At 41.9% G+C, this 18,975-nt stretch overlaps 2 non-coding genes across 2 annotated transcripts; both read left to right on the top strand.

The window, feature by feature from the left end:
• The first annotated feature begins 10,085 nt into the window (after window positions 1-10,085).
• On the top strand, window positions 10,086-10,162 carry TRNAS-CGA (transfer RNA serine (anticodon CGA)). Its single transcript has one exon. It is a non-coding gene; the product is annotated as a tRNA-Ser (tRNA).
• Window positions 10,163-10,382: 220 nt separating this feature from the next.
• On the top strand, window positions 10,383-10,459 carry TRNAS-CGA (transfer RNA serine (anticodon CGA)). Its single transcript has one exon. It is a non-coding gene; the product is annotated as a tRNA-Ser (tRNA).
• Window positions 10,460-18,975: the final 8,516 nt, after the last annotated feature.

Here is an 18,975-nt window from a genome sequence, read left to right as displayed (position 1 = left end):
AAGGTTGGACATCAATCAGAAAAGACAGAATGGGAAGGGGACAGTGAGGTGTGACAATGTACGTACGGAGTGACGTCAAATTTAAAATAATACCGGTACTTGAAACACCGAATGACGTCACCAATAGTCCGGGATTCCTATTTGTTGATGTACTCGTTCGCAGAGTGAAGTGTACCGTGCATCGAAGACTGGGCATATTGAAAAGCTGGAAGGTGCACTTCCGGACCTACTACCCAGGTATGAGTACGTGATTTTAATGGGAGACTTTAATACGGATCTGACACTTTATGACTCACTCGAAATCGTACCGCTAAATCCTACTCACCACACAGACACTTCCCACACGCTGTCAGATCTGATCATAACCAACAACACATACAGAATACAGACCCCCGGACAGTTACCATGACCTCATCTATACATCTTACTCCCTCATGTGCCCAGAATACGAACCCAAGGTGATTACATACCGAGATATCAAAAACATGAACCCGGACGAGTTAATACACCGTGGCTCGACACTCAATACTTACTGAACACAGACGATAAAGTCACTCAATTCCATAAATAACTTACGACTCTCTACGACAAACAAGCTCCAGCTAGTAAAACGCTTGTAAGACATAAAAAAACAGACTGACAGAGACGCAGTGAACAAACACTGTGTTAAATATCCGACATCTCAAAATATTGAAAAATACAAACAAAAACTGTGTAATATAACAACTCAAGCGATCAGAAATGTAGACACACACATGAAATCCTGAAAAGCACCAGCTCAACCACCGTGTGGAAATCTCTCTGCCGCATTGCTTCCGTCGAAAGCAAAGGAAGTAATTTTAAAAATAGACATACCGCTGGACTAGCTCAAGAGGCATTTTAGCACCCAGTCATCACCAGAGACAGAAGAACTAACCAGAGACAAAGAGATAATTGAAATAATAGTTTCCGAACCGGGACATTTGACCGGTAAATCTCAATTTTTTAACGTTACGATACATGACGTGAGGACCGTAACATCGGAAATAAAACTGAGAGCTACTGGATGTGACGGAATAAGCATGCCTCAGATATAATGACTTCCCCACAATCACACACACACACACACACACACACACACACACACACACACACACACACACACACACCATAAACACTTCTCTCGTGACTGGAATTCCTTTCCGGATCGAACTGTGCCATAATGGGCTACGACTTTTATAAAAATGAGAGAACTCAAGCAAACCAGAAGACTTTCAACTAATTTGTATCCTACTCTGCCTAAGTGAAGTACTCGAAAAGTAAACTGTATAGTACATAAACAATTCTACGACAGGTACTGTATCAATCAATCAGCACCACAAAAGCATTACTTAAAGTTATCAATAACATTCAATAGGGGGACAAAGGACGAATGACAGTTAACGATCCAGTGGCTACGCCTTTTAGGTCATGTAGCTGACAGGTTGCATTCAGGAGATAGTGGGTTCGAACTCAACTGATGGTAGCTCTGAAGATGGTTTTCCGTGGTTTCCTATTTTCACACCAGGACCATAATTATGTTCACGGTCTCTTCCTTCTCGCTCCTAGCACTTTCCTCTCCCATCGTTGCCATTCCACCTAAGAATGACAATTCTCATACTGTTAGACCTAAACAAAGCATTTGACTGCGTAGACTGATATATATTACTGTCAAAAAGTAAAGCTATCAATTCCCCCCACCCCCGCACCTTTATCCTTGCTGCGATCTTACCTCACAGGGAGCCAACAATGTACACCAGTAGGCACCAGTGCCTCAGACTAGGCACAAACCGGAATAGGCATGAGTCAGGCACTCAGGCTTAACTCGTGGCACCACTGCTCTTCTTCATTTACCTAAATGGCTTACCTGAAAATCTAACATAATGAATACCATTCATATGCCGACGACATACAGGTACACATATGACATCCACCTGGCAATAGGAAGGTCATTGGATGCAAAGTGGTTCTCGGCTCACAAGTGGCCACGGCTGGTCCGTGGTCCAACAGCTCTGCACTCTGACCGGGGTGGTCACTGTTCTGTCGTGGCTCTAGGTATCTGCATTCGGGAGACGGGACAGGGCAGGACCTGACGGCTGACCCCAACCGTCGGCTGTCCTGAGAATGGTCCTCCGTGGTTTACCATTCTCCAGCACTAAGGCGAATGCCGGGATAGTACCTAGTATAGGCAATGACCACCATCCCCTCATCTTCTCTGAGCATCTCCTACACCGTCACAAATCTCACGCCCTGGGAAACGGTGTCACTCTCTAAGTGGCCCGTCTCCCACCTCAGGGAGGAATGAGAACGTTTTTAGTAGGTAGTAGTACCATTAGAAACGAGAAGGAAGACTTAAACAGAACTCGAGACTAGACTGTTAGTAATCCTCTTAAAGTCAACCCCTTTAGAATCAAAAGCAATCACAGTAAGGTCCAGAAATGACCACAATAAATAGGTGAGAATAAACATTCCTCCGATGATCTTCCAGGGAACAGAAACAGCTTTGAAAATCTCCGCTAAACATCTTGGACTCGTCATTGACTAAAACTTAATTTGGTCTGAACACGGAACGAAAATCTTCCAGAGAACTTTCTTCACAATCAATCAATCAATCAATCAATCAATCAATCAATCAATCAATCAATCAATCAATCAATCAATCAATCAATCAATCAATCAATCAATCAATCAATCAATCAATCAATCAATCAATCAATCAATCAATCAATCAATCAATCAATCAATCAATCAATCAATCAATCAATCAATCAATCAATCAATCAATCAATCAATCAATCAATCAATCATTCAATCAATCAATCAATCAATCAATCAATCATCTAGATCTGACGCCCAGGTGGAATATTAACTATTTATCGTTTACCTAGCTTTCATTTATGTGTTTTCAAATAAGTTGGAAATGTATTGGATATTTTCCATGATAGTTTATTCCGATCCCTTACTCCTCGCCCCATGAATAAATATTTGCCTATTTTTCCTCTTGTAATCCAGCTTGATTTTCATATTATGATATTTTCTACATTTAAGAGCTTTACTCATTTTACGCCATCGTTCCACTGACAGCTCAAAACATTTCACATAGTCGACCATCTCGTCTCCTTACTCCCAAGTCTTCCCTGTCCAATGTTTGGAACATTTTCGTAACACTACTACTTTAATGGAAATCGCCCAGAACAAATCGTGCTGCTGCTTTCCTTAGGATACTTTCTAGTTCTGGAACGACTCTAATACAGCTCTCACCAGAGACTTATACTCCTAGTCCTTTGATAATTACCTTGTTTTATGTAGTGTTACTATCGACTAAAACTAAGTGATAACGCTTTTACAATTAGTTACCAAATTTCATTATGTTTTAGAACCTAAGATAAATTGTCAATATGCATTTCAAAATACATTTTTAGCTCTTAAGTCTTTACGCTTTTTCACTCGTGAAATTACCAGCGTTTCGCCCCAGTGTAGGAGTGGGCTCATCAGTTGGCTAGTGCGCCCTTGAGACACCTCTGCAAGCCTCCTGTGTAGGACAATGCATTGACGGTGCATCTATACAAGTGGGGGAACATGCTTCCCCTAGTGCACCGTCACTGCATTGTCCTACATAGGAGTCTTGTCTCAACTAGCGCCAGCGTCTTGGAAAGATGTAGCATTCCAACTGATGAGCCCACTGCCACACTGGGGCGAAACGCTGGTAATTTCACGATTGAAAATGCCAAATGACTTAAGAGCTGAAGTGTTTTTAACATTTGCAGTCGATTAAATTAAATCATGGTTTCCCTCTAGAAACCTTATTTTTTGAATGTGTATTATTGTTTAGCTCTATAGCCTGAGCCGTGCCATACGAAACATGGCGTTAGTAAGTAAGTACGCGCAGGAGCGTAACGTCAGACTGCAGGACCTGGAATGTAGGCCGGCCCGGCCCTTTAAGGGGCCTTGCAGACTCCTCGAAAAAATAAATATACCCTAATATCACTCGGCGCGAAAATGATCAGGGCAGTTTTGTTGACTCGGTCTAAATACTGTACTACGTCGAGGAATTGCAATCTAGCAGCAGTTATTATAGCACAGCTGTAAACAATTTTGCTGAACATTTAACTTTTATCAAATGTTTATTCGTTGCCTCCGTGGCTCAGGCGGCAGTGCGTCGTTTTCTCACCGCTGGGTTCCGTGGTTCGAATCCCGGTCACTGTATGTGAAGTTTGTGCCATACAAAGCGGACGCGGGACAGCTTTCACTCCGGGCACTACGGTTTTCCCTGTCATCTTTCATTCTAGCAACACCCTCCAACATCATTTCGTTTATCAGTCATTAATCATTGCCCCAGAGGAGTGCGACAGGCCTCGGCAGTCGACACAATTCCTATCCTCGCCGCAAGATGGGGCTTCATTCATTCCATCCCTGACCCGGTCAATGACTGGAAAACAGGTTGTAGGTTTTCGTTTCCGTTTCGACAACAGTGTATAACGCTAATAAGAAGTCGGTGAAATAACACTCAGTCAATTCAGTTCAGGACGAGACCTCTCTCCGCTCGAAGGCTTATCCGTTGAGCTGTTTGATATCTTTCAAACATTTTTGAAGCATTTTTGATGAAATTTTGTTCGTATATTTTTCTGTGTTGTTATCGAATAAATGATTACCGGTATAGAGCAACTGGGGCATTCGTATTCGTTACAGAATATAGTTCCGTAATAACTGTAAAATGAAACAAACTTTAAGTACGAACAACTAAATGGTGCATGGTTCAGCACCTTAGAAGCTCAACCATGGAGACAGCCAAATTAAAATTAAAATAATAATTTAATAATCTTACAAGTGTGAATAATCCCTTCGTTTATATAACTTGACAATATATTGCATATTATCTGCCTGCTTTAATGAAATGTATATCAGGTATTCGTAGGTTTTTCATTTTATTTGAGGAGTTCCTAATTTTTATTTTGATAGGCGTCACATTCGCTACGCCCTTGAGTACGCGAAAAAATGTTATCATAAGCAATTTGACACATATTTCTTTAAAGGAGCTCTGTTGATCTCAGTAATATAATGGTTTAAATATCTAAATCGGTTCGTAGAAGAAATCATGGAAACCAGATTTTCTGTTTAAATTACTTTCATTCCGATTTCTAAAGCCGTCTTGTTGCCAGAGAAATCAGTGGTATGCCACTACTTGACCGCTGGGTGATAATTGACAATCCTCGTCCCTCAAGCTCTCTCCACAAACGCAGCAGTACGCTTGGGGGGACTAAAGTGGAATTCCTGTCCACCAGGGTAAGTGAATATGACGAGGCCAGTGTCCACAATGATGGTATCTGCCTGTTATATTGGATGACGCGAGAAATTTACGCATTTACCAGAACAGTGGCTGAAATACACCGTAACGGAAATGGAAGTTCTTTTTTTTTAATACTTCACTGCATCGTTCAAGGCAATCAAAATTATTTACATGAGTAGATCAGGTATAATCAACCATTTTGAACTCATAAATAGAATTCAATACCTCATTAGGGAAATATACATTTACAGACTGTAATGAACTAGGACCAGGTGTATCTCGTGTGAAAGAGAAAATTTAGACTCGGTCTAATGTCCTCTGATGAACTGTGATATAGTCGCGTCAGCAGCAAGGACAATGCAAATGTATGATGTCAACCCAATAGAAAGGCATGAGAAGGCTATTGATAATTACCGGGAATGTGTAGAAGCTAACTAAAATGTGAAATGTTCAAAGCATTTCTGAATAGGGAATGATATCGAGGTGCACCTTCTCTTAAAACAATAATTACAACCATCATCACCGCCGAACTATTGCGTTAGTGTGGGATTGGAAATTGATAGTTATTCAGAATGCACGAGGCAGTTCATTATTATCTAATTTTGAATTCAAGAGATCTGTAAAAATTGCGCAGGTATTTCAGGAAATTCCGATTTTACAGACCTCTTACTGATATCTTGAGATGAAGTCTTGTAAAGCCCAGTGAAGAACATAAAGTATATATTTCATACCTGCTGACGGATAACAGTGGAAAAACTGCAGGACAAGGAAATTAGTGCGAAATACTTGGGTAAAAATAAATGGGGCGTTCTTAAGAGTAGGATGTAAGGAGGATCAAGATATGGAAACAAATAGAGGATCTACGAGGAAGTTGTAGTAGAAAGTACAAAGGAATATCTTAGTATTCCATCAAGGCTATTTTTGAACGTAAGAATAAGGCACATGAAAAATTGCACCAAATGACACCGAAGAATGTAGAAGAAACTAACAGAACCTGGAAGGTGGTTAGGGTCCAAAAGGAAATGATTAGATGAATTTTTAAGTACCGTAGGAAACCTGGGACAGGTTACAGAGAAAAAAAAAACCGTCTGGTATGTGTAGAATATTTGAACGAGGTGGGAAAGCGGTATGGGTAATTCAGATGAATTCATGGTAGATTCCAGAGAACCACTTGATTTATGAGAGAAATATTTTAAAAATCATTTCGGTGTACTAGGGAGTAGTAATGATGAAGCTTTGAACGAAGGAATTCATTGGAATGGGAACATCTTTGGTAATAAAAATTCAGCAACTTGAAAGAGTGATAAACTGTAGTACACAAAGAGGAACGCAGCGCTGTAAGCGGCTGAGACGATGACTAGGAAAGAATGGGGCGGAGCAAGTGGGAAAAGAAAAAATACTGAGAAAGTTACCGGAGCAACATGAGGAAGTGAAATATGGGAAAGAAGATCAAAGTACGAACTGTACCGAAACAGGAGGACGATTTGCCAAGAAATATGAGTCAAAAGAGCAAGATTTGTTGGACATTTGATCGGGATGGGCAAGGATAGTACGGGTAGGACGAGACGAAAGGCGGGGACTGAGTGGATTGTCTGGACTGAGATGGGGATTAAGGTGGAAGGGTAGAAAACTGGAGAAACAAATATGCCAGAGCTCAATGACAAAGCAAGGTACGGGGATATGGTAGAGAAGCGCCAGTGGAGGAGACAAGAGAAGAATATACTGAAAATATCAGGTGAAGAAGTGGAGATATAATGAAGAGGAGAAGAAAACCCAAACCATGACAAAGCTGTTCGTGGTCCTACAGAGGCCGTATCGAAAAAAGAAGAAGTACCCAAAAGGTGTGGGTGAAATTCGACCGTAAATGTGAAATATATTGGCACAATAAAGATAAGTTGGCTATATACAGTACAGTGGAACCTCGATCACGAATCGCATTGGGAGCTAAATTTCACTTCGAGTCATCGAAATTTCGAGATATAGAGAATACCCTTTTTGAACACGTACAGCACATAATTGAATCATATGTATCTACGGGCTAGTACTGAATACATTATTTTTAACAGTCTTCTTCTCTACCTATCGCTCTTCCCCACACCTGTGGGGTCACGGGTGCGAACTACGTAACACATATGTGGATTTCGCCGTGTTTCACGACCGGATGCCCTTCCTGACACCAACCCTATATGGAAGGATGTAATCACTATTGCGTGTTCCTGTGATAGTTGGTAGTGTGGTATGTTGTCTGAATATGACGAGGCGAGTGTTAGGACGAACACATACACCCAGTCCCCGAGCCAGAGGAATTAATCAGAAACGACTAAAATCCCCGATCCGGTCGGGAATCGAACACGGGACCCTCTGAACCGAAGGCCGGTACGCTCACCATTCAGCCAACGAGTCGGACAATATTCTTAGCAGTATTTAAAAATATACAAGGAAACTCTATCTCACGCCATCACTTTAATTATTATTAATGTTATTTCCTTTACGTCCCACTAACTACCTTTACGGTTTTCGGAGACGCCGAGGTGCCAGAATTTAGTCCCACAGGAGTTCTTTTACGAGCCAGTAAATCTACCGACACGAGGCTGACGTATTTGAGCACTTTCAAATACCAGCGGACTGAGCCAGAATCGAACCTGCCAATTTGGGGTCAGAAGGCCAGCGCTCCACCGTCTGAGCCACTCAGCCGTTATTATAGTAACTCTTTAGGAATCAGGATACAGTACATACAGTAGCGGAACAAGAAGCATACCTCGCATAACACCTTTGGAAAAAATCAGTTAGTCTGTTTTCTCCCTCCACGTTGAAACTTCTCGGCAACATCACGCAGCCGAGATTCGTAAATGGAGCTTGTCATCCGCAACTTCGTGGGTTGCTTTCGTACGTGACTGGTAATTAATTCACACTCGAGAAATAGCAAGGCTTCGCCGATTTTCCTATCACTAGAAGTTTGAATTTTTTGGTTCCAGTCATAATTATTAGCTCCCATCATCACTGTAACCTTGTCTTTACTTGTTAAGTGTTCCTCACAAACCACAAATGCCGTGTTGCACATTTAATGTTGAACAAAATTCCAGTTACAGAGTATGTATTGCTTCAAGGGAGGAAACGTTTGCTTCTAGAAATCGAAAAGTTCCTGTAACCGAATTTAAAGTAATAGAGAAAGGAATTCGCATGAAGAATTGGACAAACAGCCGGGAAATTTTACTTACCGGTACTTCCAGATACTGAAAATTCGAGTAACGGAGGTTCGAGATATCGGGGTTCGACTGTATTACGATTAACATTGGACCTGTACCAATCCTTAAGCAAGGGATCACAAGGTTTGCTACATAATGTGTTTACAGATGTTTTACAAGGAGGATAAGATTGACACAGACCGCAAGAGATTTTCCGGATCAGACTTCTAGTATACCGAGCGAGTTGGCCGTGCGCGTAGCGGCGCGCGGCTGTGAGCTTGCATCCGGGAGATAGTAGGTTCGAATCCCACTATCGGCAGCCCTGAAAATGGTTTTCCGTGGTTTCCCATTTTCACACCAGGCAAATGCTGGGGCTGTACCTTAATTAAGGCCACGGCCGCTTCCTTCCAACTCCTTGTCCTTTCCTATCCCATCGTCGCCATAAGACCTATCTGTGTCGGTGCGAGGTAAAGCCCCTAGCAAAAAAAAAAAGACTTCTAGTATGATCAGATTCATTGAAAAGAAATACTACTACGGGAATAGATAATTAGATCCAAGATTCATAGATCCGTGGAAGATATCTTCACTATTCATCTCTTATATGGATCATTTAAGGAAATGTATAAATCGGAGGTTGCGACTCAGGTGGAAGGGAAGAGGTGGCAATTTCGATTGTCCTAAGGCCTTGGTCTATAATGGAGTTTTAAAGTGCACATTTTGTACTAAAAGGAGTCGGAATCTTAAATACAGAAAATTGGGCGCCCTAAGTTTTCATCCCACAAAATTCCTAGAAACGAGTTTTAGAATTTTACTAAGTAATTCCTTAAATATTCCTTTTCTCATATGTTCTCTCGAAAGACCACAGATACAAAAACAAATGATACACCAGACCTTGGCTTCCACCAATACTTTGAAAGAGCTTCATTATTTACGTTGGCAGCATTACCTACAGAAACGACTTTGGTTTGAAATTCAGTGATTCGTTATATTTATGTGTATACACGATACATTACTCGGAAGATCATTTTTGGAATCGGATATTTCTGCACACTAATGGAGGGAAAAATTAAATGAATAGTGTTTATGTTAAATCAGGTGAACTCATAGTTAGAACAAAATGATAGTAAGGTACCTTATAGAGCCTGCTATTATGCCATAAATTGAGTAGCTCCGTGAAATAACGTTGGACGTGACATTTTGCTCTGAAGTGAGGTTCCAGTGAAACAACGTTGGTTGTTACACCCTCCATATGATAGTAAGTAGTCTAAGAGAAATTTCGTTTTAAAGCACACTTTATTTTCATCGAAAAAGTAATATTTCCTGGAAGAACGTTGGATGTTATGCATGATGGTGGATGCATCCTGTTGTAAGCTGTCACCATCAGCTCTTAAAAACATGAATAACTCAAGAAAACGTAAGCTGAATTTCAATAAATGGAAAGACAATGCTAGAAAGACAGCAAGGAACAGCGGGAAAGAGTATTCTAATCGGAAAGGAAAGGTTGTCCAAGAGGAAAGGTTTCCATCTGAGGTTAGTGGAAAAACGTTGGATGTTACTGTTATTGAATATTTTCAAACAGAGCAAAGATGGCCTAGGCCACCATAGCTCAATTGGTAGAGCAACCGACGCGAAATCGGGAGGTTGTGGGTTCGGATCCCACTGGTGTCCGGCTGGCCATGTTTGTTCTGTAGTTAACATCTCTTCAACACGTACTACATGTACGTAACACGACCTAATACGTTGAAAGTCTGTTTCGATTACAATGCGGTCGTGAAAATTCAATATTCATTGACATGCCCCACAACGGGCGACTTAAACGCACTGTACAGTGTGCTAGCAGCAGTGCCATACCTGTAGCTCAGATCCTTTCAAACAGAACAAAGATGGCCTAGGCCACCATAGCTCAATTGGTAGAGCAACCGACGCGAAATCGGGAGGTTGTGGGTTCGGATCCCACTGGTGTCCGGCTGGCCATTTTTTTCTGTACTTAACATCTCTTCAACACGTACTACATGTACGTAACACGACCTAATACGCTCAAAGTCTGTTTCGGTTATTGCATTATATATACAGGGTGTTAGGTGTATACGTGCAGATATTTATTGTAGCAATAGAGAACGATGTGACGAACCACTATATATCAAACTTTTAGTAATCCTCGGAAGTTATTTTCGAGAGCAAAGGGGTATGATGTTTTTAGAATAGGTAGTATGCCTTGTTCTTGTGAATGAATAGCTTTCCTTTGATAACAGGCAAGTCACGCGCCATCCCTGCCAAACTGGTTTCTGTTCTGTTTATGTTTAAGAGCAAATGTACTACTGTGACAGCTGAGCGCTCCCTATTCAATGCCACGAGATGTTACGTAATATACTTGCCAAACTGGTTTTATGTTTACGAGCAACTGACCTACGGTAACAGCTGAAGGCTACCAGTCTACAACATGTTACGTTACATTATCGCCAGACTGGTTTGTTGTTGTTAGTATTTAGTTTCCGTCTTAGGGGTTTCAGACAACACTAGTTATCGGTTTCGGACCCTGGAGATGTATTGAATTCTCAGCGTTAATACTGGTTCAATTGCTGTTACGTCCTTTAGGGGATAGGGATATCTGTGGTCGTCAGCCCTGTGGTCTAGTGAGTATGGAAATGACCTGAAAACCTGTGTCGGTGCGCGACCTGTACGAGCGTGTGATATAATTATTGGTTGGGATACGCACGCCGGGACGTGAAATGCGGTACGATCCCCGTTGTGCATTGCGTAAAGGTAGAAGAAGGAAGACAGTTCCTTGCGCCAACGAACAAATGCATGGCATAGTACATCCATATGAGTAGAATCAGAATTGAATTATCGAAGCACATCGAACGTTTTGCTTCAAACGAAAAATGGACATATTATACAACTAAGTAAATTAAACGTACCTACATTTCGTGCTTCCTGCCTGGTTGAGTGGCTAAAACGGTTGAGGTGCCAGCCTTTTGACTCCAACTTCGCATGTTCGAAGCTGGCCCCGTGCAGTGGTATTTGAAGGTGCTCAAATACGTCAGCCTCGTGTCGGTATATTTACTGGTACACCGAGCTCGATAGCTGCAGTCGCTTAAGTGCTACCAGTATCCAGTATTCGGGAGATAGTGGGTTCGTACCCCACTGTCGGTAGCCCTGAAGATGGTTTTCCGTGGTTTCCCATTTTCACACGAGGCAAATGCTGGGGCTGTACCTTAATTAAGGCCATGGTTGCTTCCTTCCCGCTCCTAACCATTACCTGCCCCGTCATCGTTATAATACCTATCTGTGTCGGTGCGACGTAAAGCAACATGTCATTCGAGCCAAGACACCACTGTGGTTCAGAATATCCTCTGGTGCTTAAACATGCGTTCACGGAGGTCATCCGAAGTGGTTACCTCAGTTCGGTATACTTTGTTTCTCATGTCCCCCCAGGCATAACAATCCACTGGAATAAGGGCTGGCCAATTGATAGTTCCACATCGTCCTGTCTACCGTTGAGGAAATGTCTGCACCATCGTGTAAAATCCACGTGGTTCGGCGTAGTCGAAGCGACACGTCCTCTGAAAGCTCCAGTAACGTACTGTATCTACTGTACAGGAGCAAGATAACATTAATAAAGAGATGTAACCGACCTCCAACTACACCCATCCTGATATTAATTAGAACCGTTGCTGGAAACTGCCTTGTCCTATTGAATGGGGATGTTCCACAGCTCATGAGTGGGATATAGTGGGTTCCAACCCCTCTGTCGGCAGCCCTAAAGGTGGTTTACCGTGGTTTTCCATGTTCACACCAGGCAAATGCTGGGGCTGTAAAGTCATGAATGCCACGATCGCTTCCTTTCCGATACTAGCCCTTTCCCGTCCCATCGTCACCATAAGGAAAGCTACACCGATCAAATTTATGCAAGTAAGGTGATTGGTACCGGTCTGAGTGTCTGAGACCGTTGAGGTCCTTATCTTCCGACCTCCAACTTGGCAGGTTCAATCTTGGCTCAGTCTGATGATATTTGATGGGGCACACATACGTCAGTCTCGTGTCGTAGAAATACTGGCACGTAAATGAACTACTGCGATATGAAATTTCGTCACCTCAGCGTCTCAGAAAACGGTATAAATAGTATGTGGGACGTAAAGCAAAATAACGCTAATAAAAAGACGATTGGTCAAAGAGACAGACTTCCCACTGCATCCATCCAGATATTAATTGAGAGCCGGTGCTAGAGGTTGCCTTGGTATACTAAATATTAAACACCCCTTCTATAAAAATTGCCTCATGTGTCACTAATACACTTGACAGAAATTCTGGATTGAGTGCTTGATCAATTAACCAGCGGCAGAAATCCACTCTTAAATCATCACCGAGCTTGATAGTAGCAGTCGCTAAAGTTCGAACAGTATCCAATATTCGGGATGTACTGGCTTCGAATCCCTCTGTCGGCAGCTTTAAAGATGATTTTCCGTGGTTTTTCATGTTCACACCAGGCAAATGCTAGGGCTGTACCTTAATTAAGACCACGATTGCTTCCTTCCCGATCCTAGTCCTTAGTTGTATCTGTCGCCATAAAACCTATCTGTGTCGGTGCGACGCACCGATACAGATAGGTCTTATAGGACGATGGGATAGCAAAGGCCTAGGAGTTGGAAGGAGGCGGCCGTGGCCTTAATTAAGGTACAGCCCTAGCATTTGCCTGGTGTGAAAATGGGAAACCACGGAAAACCATCTTCTGGGCTGCCGACAGTGGGATTCGAACCCATTATCTCCGGGATGCAAGCTCTCAGCCATGCGTCTCTAACCGCACGGCCAACTCGCCCGGTAATAATAATAATAATAATAATAATAATAATAATAATAATAATAATAATAATAATAATAATACTAATATTTTTTGCTGCCGGGCAGAGTGGCTCAGACGGTTGAGGCGCTGGCCTTCTGACCCCAACTTGGCAGGCTCGATCTTGGCTCAGTCCGATGGTATTCGAAGATGATCAAATAAGTCAGCCTCGTGTCGGTAGATTTACTGGCGCGTAAAAAGAACTCCTGCGAGACTAAATTACAGCACCTCAGCGCCTCCAGAAACAGTAAAAGTAGTTAGTGGGACGTAAAGCAAATAACATTACCGGTATTATTATTAACAAGTCATTAGGAGCTGAAAGGCAGGGAAGAAAATAGTAAAATATGCGTGGTGTAGGATGAAACAAGATGAAATGTACTTCACGCGTGCCTACATCGCTCGCAGTAGTTTACTACAGGATAGTATGCGTAAGACCAGAACCAGGTCTCTTTGCGATGAGTCAGGTATATCTTCGTATTGTGGTTAGCACTAGAGGACAAAGTGTGACAAACAGGTTTTGTGTATAAACATCAAACATGCACATCAACAGACACACACACGCAATGTACCAAAACCAGTACAGTGTAGAATGAAGAACTGCCATGCTGTGTTCAAGGTCAATATCTAGCGTTTTAACAAGCACGTCTTCCGTGTGTTGTGTTCAGCTTGTGCCACGTACAAGGCAATCGCGAACTGAAACTCTAGATTTATAATTTTTGTTACCGGTACTTCAATTTTTCTGCTCGGATTTATGAGAATATCGAACTATCGAGACTCAAAATACTACATCGATTGAGAACTGAACTCCCAACTCAATACGCTGCAGAAATGGTGTAACATCTGACATACCAATGTGAAACACGTAGCAATTGTTCAAGTGCCTGGACTACTCTGCAGGCTTTACTTCTCCGTACCCGGCGAGTTGGCCATGCGGTTAGGAGCGCACAGCTGTGAGCTCGCATCCGGGAGATTGGGGCTTCGAACCCCAATGTCGGCAGCCCTGAAGATGGTTTTCCGTGGTTTCCCAAGTTCACACCAGGCATTGCGGGGGTTGAACCTTAATTAAGGCCACGACCACTTTCTTACCATTTCTAGGCCTTTCTTGTCCGATTGTCGCCATAAGACCTCTCTGTGTTGGTGCGACGTAAAGCAACTAAAAAAAGAAAATCACTTCTCCGAATCCAGTCTTCCGTAATATCCATTGGAGATCTGGCGGGCCAATTGATGGGTCCATGTCGTCCTATTCGCCATAGACCAAAGGACTGATCCAAATGATCACGCAGTAAGCGGCTTATATCAGGTGGTGGACCATCGTGTAAAAACCACATGTTTCGGCGTAGTCGAAACGGAGCGTCCTCTGAAAGCTCTAATAACGTACCTATGAGGAACTCCAGGTAAGATACCCCTATGAACTGTGCAGGTAAGATGATGATAATAATGTCATTGGCTTTACGTACCACTAACTACTTTTCACGGTTTTCGGAGACGCGGATTTGCAGGAATTTAGTACCATAGGAGTTCTTCACGTACCAGTAAATCTACTGACACAAGGCTGACGTATTTGAGCACCTTGTCAAGACTGGACTCAGAAGGCCAGTGCCTCAACCGTCTGAGCCACTCAGCCCGGCAAGATGATTGGTGCAGCACTGCGTAAAGTGCTGGCCTTCTGAACCCAACTTGGGAGGCTTGGTCTTGGCTCAGTCCGGTGGTATTTGAAGGTGCTCAAATACGTCAGTCTCGTGTCTGTAGATTTATTTGCATTAAAAAATAGTGCGATAAAAAAATTCTGGCATTTCAGCGTCTCCGAAAACCGTGAAAATTAGTTAGTGGAACGTAAAGATATTATTATTATGATTATTATTATTATTAGTAGTAGTAGTAGTAGTAGTAGTAGTAGTAGTAATATTATTTTTACGGAAGTTCTAATTAAACGGGTCCATTACAGTCATCATTTTACCTATCGGTACTTACTGTTCAGTAATAAGCCTTCCGTCCGCCTCTGTGGTGCAGTGGTTAGTGTGATTAGCTGCCACCCCCGAAGCTCGGGTTCGATTTCCAGCTCTGACAAGAAATTTGAAAAGTGGTACGAGGGCTGGAACGGGGTCCACTTAGCCTCGGGAGGTCAAATGAGTAGAGGTGGTCCGATTCCCACCTCAGCCATCCTGAAAGTTGTTTCCCGTAGTTCCCCCCTTCTCCAGGCAAATGCCGGGATGGTACCTAACTTAAGGCCACGGCCGCTTCCTTCCCTCTTCCTTGTCTATCCTTTCCAATCTTCCCATACCCCCGCAAGGCCCCTGTTCAGCATAGCAGGTGAGGCCGCCTGGGTGAGGTACTGGTCATTCTCCCCAGTTGTATCCCCGATCCAATGTCTCACGCTCCAGGACCCTACCCTTGAGGCGGTAGTGGTGGGATCCCTTGCTGAGTCCCATGAAAAACCAACCCTGGAGGGTAAACAGATTAGGAAAAACAAGAATAAGCCTTCTATTAGAAATGCCCGGCGGCAATTCCACAGTAGGTCTTTTTCCTTCGAGCAATGTTCACGATGGATGCAACTACGGTTTTTGAAATTTGTCTCATTAATAACAATTTCACTGAATACTTATAGCCTTTTCTTTCAGTGTCCACCGTCCTTTCAATGACCTAAAAAGTTTATGAATAAGCATAGACAACCCGCATTGTCTATTGTCAGAAATTCATCGTAGACTGTCGCAATAACAGCACAGAAATGTTGCGCCCATATTTCATTTACTTATTAACCATTTCCTTTCATTTTGTCAGCTTGGATCACTGAGTAATGCCATTGACGTCTTAAAAATCGCACACAAATACACAACACTTGATTCGCACGTATGTGCTTGTACGGATCTTCGACGTCACTGTAAGGTTTCTGTGTGCTTTTCACACAGAGTACCCTACACCGGTTGTCGAGTACAGCAAGTGACCTGGCACGTGAGTCATCGTCTTCTACTTGCCAAGCCTTTAGGGGAAGTGCACAACAACATGTGTTGGCCTGCGATAAGAAACAGGTTCAACAAGCCCTATACTCGGCTACTGTACTTCCGCTACGCGTGGACAGAATGACATCACCGGCGTATCCTGCTACGGCCGTTCAAAACACATTAGGTCCTGAAATATTTGGCTCAGTTATGGGCAAACTAATAGGACAAGGTAAAAAGTACATAGCATATATTATGAGATGTATTTTTCTTAGCCGACTAGCTTAATATCTGCACGTATACACCTAACACCCTGTATTTATTTATTGCAGGTATATTGGCAACAACCAATTTTTGTATATTCAGCCACTTCATTTCTTATTTCTACTGCTATCTAAACGGTTTAAATATAAATTTAGTACAAATAGACTAATTTTCAGTTTAAATCAGTCTTGTCACTGGGTAAAATACAGCATTAATAAAATAACTTGAAAGTATTTTACTGACAAGTAATATTTTAAACTTTGAAGAATGGTAGGGTTTATTAGTTATTCACTTTCTCCTGTCCTTGTAGGATCACGTTTTCTCCAGCAAGTGTTCCAGGTCTGGATGCTGTAACTGTTCCACCTCGTCAAAACACTTGAGGAGATGAAAGTTATTATCTTGGGACACATGAATATTAAATAAACTATTTGTGGCTTGCCCGCAAATTGCCACGCAAATAGAAACAATCAACATTCCATGGTTCCCCATTTCTCTATGTAATGTTTGGGCGCCATGGTTTACAGTTTTAAAATAAAACTGTAAACCAACATTTATATTTACTAGCATAGAGACTTATACTTAAATCACAGGGGTAGGATTTTAAATAATTAACCATTAAGTATCGCTTAAGAAAGAAAATTAACGCAATATAAAATACAAATGAATTTATTATACAAAAAATGAGATGAATCGGAAAAGTTTCCTTAAAGCTTGGAGGGATTTAGAATTTACTGAATTTACTAATTGCTTGCTTTATCTAATTGAAGCTCACCAATTGCAGCTTCCGTTGAAGTCATCTGGTTTCCGTGGTTACTCGTTCTCTCCTTCTCGATGTAGAATTTGCTCCATGGGCATCCTTCCTTCCTTCTCTGATATGGTACGGGCTATCTGGACTAACACTCCCTACTTACCTAGTCTTTAAATTAGACATTGGCCCTATACTTGTAAAAACTGATCAGCTTTGATCGTAAGAGGAGAAAATTCAGAGATATGAATTTTTCCATATTAGTAGAAATCTCAATCCAACTGAGCTATACTATTTATACGGTACAGACTTGTACCAAATTCCGTAGACTTGAACTAAACATAGTTCTTCGTCCACAATATTTACTGAACATCACACAAGCCATAAGCTTGTTTCGTTTCTCGTAGATCCGATAACATTACCGCAGCGACAACACATTGTACAAAAGCAACTATGTCGCGGAGCGACCACACACTGTATCAAAAATCAAATCACGTCGTTCAAAGTAGATGTTCACAGTAGAATTACTAGTGATGGAGTTCCACGTAGTTAGGTTGTAAGGTCCTACGGTCGTAAGGCCTTAAGGTCTTAAGCTTGTCAGGTTCTAAGGTAAGGTCCCGTTCTCGTGTAGAGAAACAGTATATATCCGGGCTCACCCCCACTCTTGGTAACAGTTCAATTTCAAAACTCATATACAACGAAGTATCTGATTCGATAGATCGAAGCATCCATCCTCGACAAGTCCAGAAGGCGTGGCGAAGATATAGCTGACCCGCTTTGCAAGCCTCGCGCACGGGTCGCTGTTTACTAGCCTTGGTCATAAAATAAACCCATGACTAACGCAAAATCCCAAGCTTCAAGAATAACCCTCCGTATACACAAACATGAGATGAAATGAAAACAACTATGTCTCAACATATTGACCGTATTTACAACATAATGAATTCTTATCCTACATAATATAATAATTTAAATAATAAAACGATGTTATCATATATACAATATGATTCCAAAAAGCCTTGATTACAAATGATTGGCGTTGAATAAATATGTAATTACAAATAATTGCCGATGGCGGATAAACTTGATATCAAATGATATCGCGTAACATGATATTATATTAATTTAGTAGGGCTGGAGAAGCCTGGACGGCTACAATGCCAATTTATGGATATTGATAAGAAGGTGCAAGAGTTCGACAACTTCTACAATAAAGATTACAATGACCAGACTGTATTCCTGAGTGACCATATGAGTATAAGTGAACCCATTAGGAGGAGACCTGGGAAGTCAGATGCAACATCAAGCCGTAAGGCGTCGTTTTCTTATGACATGAATGTCGGCGGTGAGTTAATGCAAGTGTGCCAAAAAACATTTTGTAACACATATCAGATATCTTTCAGAAGGGTACAAATTTTGCAAGGTAAATTGAAAAATGCAGACAGAACACTAGAGGACGAATGTGGCCGTCAACACAATAGACCACATGCAACATCAAACACAACAAAAGAGAACATTACGGAATTCATTAACAGACTTCCACGCCAGCCTAGTCACTTAAGCCGAAAGAAAACTGCAACTGAATAATTAGATCCCAAGCTGAATGTTTCAAAATTAGCAGAAATGTTTAAAGAAAAGTTCCCAGATATAGATGCTGGTAAGCACATATTCAAAGATATTTTTGTCCTGAATTTAACCTCAAG

This window comes from Anabrus simplex, chromosome 2, assembly GCF_040414725.1.
Source record: "Anabrus simplex isolate iqAnaSimp1 chromosome 2, ASM4041472v1, whole genome shotgun sequence".
Taxonomy (NCBI): Eukaryota; Metazoa; Arthropoda; class Insecta; order Orthoptera; family Tettigoniidae; genus Anabrus; species Anabrus simplex.
This window is presented reverse-complemented; position numbering and strand designations above follow the sequence as displayed.